This window comes from Euphorbia lathyris, chromosome 8 (genome assembly GCF_963576675.1).
Source record: "Euphorbia lathyris chromosome 8, ddEupLath1.1, whole genome shotgun sequence".
Classification (NCBI taxonomy): Eukaryota; Viridiplantae; Streptophyta; class Magnoliopsida; order Malpighiales; family Euphorbiaceae; genus Euphorbia; species Euphorbia lathyris.
Genome location: NC_088917.1, coordinates 67,107,167 through 67,113,600, shown reverse-complemented (window position 1 = coordinate 67,113,600; position 6,434 = coordinate 67,107,167). Strand labels below are relative to the sequence as shown.

Here is a 6,434-nt window from a genome sequence, read left to right as displayed (position 1 = left end):
ATAAATGTGTTTTGTTGCATTATTTTGAAATTATAATTTGCTTTATGGTTTTAATTTTTTTATATTTTATAGTGGAAAAGTAGGTGTGGTATGAAATATAGTCAATTTGATTTGGATGAAGTTCGGGAAGAGTTTGTTGAAGAAGTGTTTAGAGTAGGGGTTGCTGGGCTTGATGAATGTTTTGCTGATGATGTTTCTGATAGTAATGCAAGGTAAGTGATATTTAAGAAGTTTTTTAATTTAGATCATGTGTATGTGTGTTTGGAACATATGGTTTATATTTTAGAACATGAGAATAGAATTTAAGATTATGTGGCTTCTGTTTTTGAACTTGGTTAATTTTGTTCCCTTTTGTTATTTTCTTTGTGTTGTTAATAGGAGAGTAGGCAAAGATGTAGTTGAGGAAGTGCAAGAAGTTGGTGTTGGAGATCGTTCAAAAAGGATTTCAAAGTTGCCTGGATATTTACAGTCTCCATTTTTGCTTGAATCTGAGCATTTACTAAACAATATGCTTAGTTCGCGGAGAATGTTGGTTGAATATGCTTTTTCTAATGAAGACCCACAGTAAGATCTTAATTGAATGTTGTTTGTGTTAATTTAAATTTTCTTTAAGTTATACTGATTGTTTTTATTTTATTTTATTTTTCTTTTTGAAGTGAGTTGTTGTATAGTGATTGTTTGTCCACAATCAATAGAGAGGAGATTATGAGCTTGTCAGGAAGCAATCATTTGGTTAGTAATGTGGTTGATGCGTGGTCTCGAATATTGAATTCTGAAGAGAATTGCAAGGGTCCAACTTCTGTGCATAGATTCTTCTTCTCTACTCTACCATTTGTATGTGTTTTTACATTTTGATATATTTTTTTGTTAAAAAGAAATTGGATTATATTAATATGAATGTTGTATTTTTGTATAGGTTTTACTGTGTACTAATAAAGGAGTTCCTAGAAGTACCAAGTACAGCGACAGACACAATGCTTTTTTTGAGAGAATTAGTTATGAACTTCATGAGGCTAAAATAAACAGTTTAGAGAGTTATCACTTGGTAATTATATTAAAAGTAAATCGTGTTTTACTTTAATTGTTGTTTGTAATTATTATGATTGCTAATGGTTTTTTTTGTAGGTATTCTTTCCAGTTGTTTATGCTGCCCATTTCTATGTTTTCGTTATTAACCATTTTACTGGAAAGATAGACTTCATTGATAACAAGGCTCTTGATAAAGGCGTAACAGTCCATAGTAAATATAAGGGTTTTGCAAAGGCTTTGGTAATATTACTTATCTGTTTTTTAGTTTTGTTATTGTGTTCTACATATTTACTGTCATGTTCAGAAAATCTAAGTGTATGTTCTGAGTAGTTGATGATTTGTTTTAATATTGATAAGATGTTGTTCTATGTTTTTCAGGTGAAAGCATATTATCTTTATATAAAAAGAGAGAACCCTAATTGCTTGAATGATATCAGTGCATATGGTTCAAAACATTTGAAGTTGAAGTGGAAAGAGTCAAACAATAATGATGATTGTGGTGTTTTCCTTTTGAAACATATGGAATCCTATTTTGGACAAGAGGAGTCTGAATGGGATATTGGAGTTCGAAATAACAATGCGAGTTTTTTTTTAATCTTATTTATTATAGGCTGTTGTTATTATTTTGATAATGTTAGTAATAATGAATGGGATATTGTAGGTTGATCAGTTGAAGAATTTCAGAATTGAATACTGTTGGAAGATTCTGTCAAATTCTGGAAACAAAGAAGTTGCTGTTGTAAATGAGAAGGCCTTAAAATGGAAGAATGAACAATTAAAATAATTGTATATTCTGCAATTGTTGTAATTATATATGTTAGAACGTAAGACATATTATTTTGGAACATGAAATATATTATTTGTAACATGCACGATTTTGTTAACAGTAATGAAGTGTTTGAAACACATATTTTGAATTGGATTGGATGAATTAGTGGTTTCTTTTCTTGGATGTGATATCTCAGTTTTGAGAAGGAATGATATAATGAGAACCAAATGACAGCAGTAAAATTGATTATGGTGATAATTATGAAGATTGGAAATGGGTACAGGTGATGAATATTGTAATTTACAGAGAATGTTGAAATGGAAGTTAGATATTTAATGGTGGAATCAGGTCTATTGAGCCAAACCTTGAATTGTGATTTTGTTCAGATGAATGTGTAGGATTTGTGAATTTCTTGAGTAGATTGTATATATCTGTTTAAAGTGGAAAGTTGTGTAGGTTAGTGGCTTGTTTAACAAAATATGTGTAATCATATGTAAATTAATCAGAATAGCATTAGAAGGTTGAAGTTAAATTTTAGTGCTATACATGTTTAGATGCAATATAAACATGTTAGATCCAGTTTGTCATCAAAATATTGTACCATATAAGAAAAAATTTATGTTTCAGCTTCTTACATTGGAAAAAAATTATTGTATGTTCCAAAAAAAGATCGTATGTTCTAAAACATGTATCATATGTTCTAAATCTTATATCATATGTTCTAAATCTTATATGATATGTTCTAATCAATATATGAGATCAGTTCTCTTTTTCTGGACAGTTTCTGCTATCATGGTTAGCAAGCTGTTTACAGACTCTGCATAACCTCTTTTTTTTCTGGTTTTCCTCAACAACTTTCTCTCTTTCACCCTTCAATCTTTTATCACTGTTTCCTTTTGGAATATGTACACCTGTACCTTTGTTCTTTGATATTTTCGGTGCTTTGACATTAATTTCTGTTGGTACACTAGTTCCAATCAATATCTCAATGTCTTGATTTTTTGAACGAGTTTTGTTTTTCTCAGTGTCTTTTTGAGTGTTTTTAGCTTCTAAATCCATTCTGATTGCTTGAAACTTCTTCACAAGATCCTTTATATTTTCCTCACTACCTTGAGCTAAATAGACACAAACATTAATCTCTGACCATAGTTGATTCAGCCATGTTTTCTTATCAATTGTAGCAGCACATTCTTCCATAAGATTTCCTTGCAGATTTATATTTTTTTGACTTGTTGCTAATGTAGTCCATCTGTTAAGCACATACCTTTTTGGAATTGATTCAAGCATTTTTGCCTTCCAAACCCACACCATGTGTCTGCATGGTAAGCCCTGTCTCTCAAACTTCTTGCACGAACATTTTGTTTCGTCTTCAATGTTGCTGTACGTAACCTGAAAGGTTTTTGATGTCCTTTGCTCTTTGATAGTGTAAATTTCAAAAGGAGGTTGTTTATAGAATCCTTCTATTCCACAAAAAAAAGATCCATTATAAACCTCTTCCTGAAACTCATAAAAGACAGTGGTTGTATAAACATCAGCTCTATGTGTTTCAATACCCATTGGTGTTTTGCATACAGGTCTTTTATGTTTGGCTTCATTGTCATTGTGAGCTTGGTTATGCCTTTGTGCATCCATTGCACTATCAAATCTCATATAAAATTCTACAAGACTTAGGTGAGAATTTGTAAAAGCAGTGAAAAAGTTGTTCTCACTCTCCGACCTTGATGTAGTTCTCATAATTCCTCCTAGGAATAAGTCCCTGAAATACGCTGGAATCCACATTTTTCTGATTTCAAATATTTGACATAAGCATTCATGTTTCTCAAAATTAAACTCTGAAAGGATTGCTTTCCATTTTTCATCAAATTCTGCAGGTTCTATCTCAACACTCCAAACAATTGGTTGAATCCTTTTTAAGAAATTGGTTTCTTGCATAATTGTACGACCTATTAAAAGAACGAGTTAGTATTTTCATAATATACAAATATTTTGAACATGCGAATAATATATTGGAACATACAATTTAATACCTGATCAAAACATATAGTAGAACAGTCAAGCAGTAAAAAATTTAATTGTAAACAAAGTTTTAGAATGCTTACCTAATTTATCATTCATCTTTTTCATAATGTGCCACATGCAGAATCTATGTTCTGTTTTTTTGAAAACATTTTTGATTGCAATCTTCATTGCTGGGTCTTGATCTGTTATTAAGCAGGTAGGTTCATTGCTTCCCATTGCATTAAGAAACGTTTTGAAAACCCACTCAAATGATGCAATATCTTCTTTAGCAATGAAACAAGCAGCGAACGTAACACATTTTTTGTGGTGGTCTACTCCAGTAAAGGGGCCAAAGATCATGTTATATCTGTGGAAATAGTATAAAAAAATTTGTAAATAAGAAAACTTATTAAGAATATAAGAATAAGATTTTAGAACATGCCAATAATATATTGAAATTCATTAATAAATATTTAGAACATTGCAATAAGAAATCAGTACATATAATATAATACATGTTTGTTTGGTATGTTGTGTCAAAAGATACCATATCACCAAATAGAGCATAATTCTTTCTACAAATTGGGTCTGCCCATAAAGCTCTACAGAGATGATCGTCTTCATCCATATCAAAGTCAAAAAAGAATGCAGACCATAGAAGTTTTTTCTTGTTGAAAATGTCAATAAACATTTGGGCATCTGACTCATAAATGTAAGCCTTTAAATCTCTGTGGAAGTTTTTGAAATCATGCTTAGATGCACCTACATTGTTGTATCCTCCAACATTTTCTTTTATTTGTCTGTATGTTCTTACGGGTCCAACATTCATCTAAAGAAAAGACATTAAGAGATTTTATAAGGAAAGTAAATACAATTTGAAATATTGTAGATGTTATGTTCTATGTTTCACTATGAACTGTTAGAAATGTACAAGTAAAGATGTTTGTAAACATTTTAAATTTATAATATGACTCACCTTAGAATTATCAACAATCATCTTCTTGTGTAGTATTGTCAGATTTCTTCTCTGTTTTTGAAATTTCATACATCGTGGACTGTAAAGTGGGTGTGTATGTTCCTCTTTTAAACGAAAGACAATATATTTTCCATCATTGCAGTACTTTAAAACAATTTGCGCTTGACATCCAACACGTGTTATTAATCTTCTTCTTGGTATGTGTCCTTCAATTTCTTCAACAATTTTTTTCTGCTTATGGCCTGCTTTATTGCACAAACAGTATTGAAAAATGACAAGATTTGAGTTTTTTTTTTAACTGTAGATTTTCTAATATTAAATCCTGCTTCAGTGGCATATGCTTTGTAAAATTCAATACCCTCATCAATAGTATTAAATTTTGTTCCTACAGTAGGTATTTTTTCTGGAGAGCAACATGGCTTCCATTCTTTTGTTCCTTCAGGAGTCTGCCCAAATTCTACTTGTTGAGTGTAGGATATAATTGCAGTAGTATAATCATTAGGCTGCTCTTGATTTGACACTGCATTTAAGTTGAATTTTTGAACATATGTGATAATATATAGAACATATGAACAAATGTTTAGAACATTAGGTACAGTTTGAAGAATGTATTGAACTATATATTTCAATATACTCAATTTTATTTTTTCAACAATTTTTAGAACTAATTATAAATAAGAAACGAATAATATGTACTATTATCTATAGAACACATGAACAATTATTTGGAACTAGCTTTTTTAGATTATGAAGAATGTTAATTGGGAATGTACCTCTTTCTATAGTTGAAGACAGAGAAATTTGATGATGATCATCATTCTCCTGTAGATCATTGTCTATTATTTCATGCAAATCCATTGTTTCCATCTGGATAGAATCTGAATTATTTCCAATTTATTTCAGATTTAACGAATTTCTGAATAATTATAAACATAAGAAACAGAACAGAGAATAATATTCATTTATAGTTGTTGGATATTTCATTACCTGATTGATGCTATTGAGATCAATTGCTTTCAATCTTTTTGTTTGAATGTAGATCGTCTTTTTAATCTGATTTGCGATTTTTGAATGACAGAGCCATGAGGAAGGAGGAACGATGATGAGGAAGGAGGCTAATCTAATTAACGAAGGAGGATGGATGATGAGGAAGATCTGAGGTTGAATTACAGAAAAATGATCTGAGGTTGAATGACAGAGCCATGAGAAATGAGGAACGATGATGAGGAAGGAGGCTGATCTAATTAACGAAGGAGGATGGATGATGAGGAAGATCTGAGGTTGAATTACAGAAAAATGATGAAGATCGAAGTGATGGAGGAGGTGCGATTGTTGATCGTGATTTTGCGATGATGGAAGAATGATCTGCGATTGTTGATCCTCAATTTGCAAGAGTGAAACGCTGTAGTTTTGTAATTGGGATAGGTTGTTGTTTTTTTAATATATAAAACTACGTAGTTTTGGGGTGGTTCTCACCTAAGGTGAGTTCTCACCTAGGGGAGGGTTCTCACTTGATCCCTCCCTTATATATATATATATATATATATATATATATATATATATATTTACATACCACCCTATTATTATTTTTTAACAGAGCTGCAATTTTATTAGATAGTAGGATCAACGTCCTCACGAATAACATCTGCTAGCCATATAGGC

At 31.0% G+C, this 6,434-nt stretch overlaps 1 long non-coding RNA gene across 1 annotated transcript; it reads right to left on the bottom strand.

Annotated features, from left to right (window-relative positions):
- Positions 1-4,880: 4,880 nt before the first annotated feature.
- Positions 4,881-5,863, bottom strand: LOC136202472 (uncharacterized). The gene is made up of 3 exons (XR_010674449.1): positions 5,760-5,863; positions 5,546-5,650; positions 4,881-5,017 (listed from the first exon to the last, which is right to left on the bottom strand). It is a non-coding gene; the product is annotated as an uncharacterized lncRNA (long non-coding RNA).
- Positions 5,864-6,434: the final 571 nt, after the last annotated feature.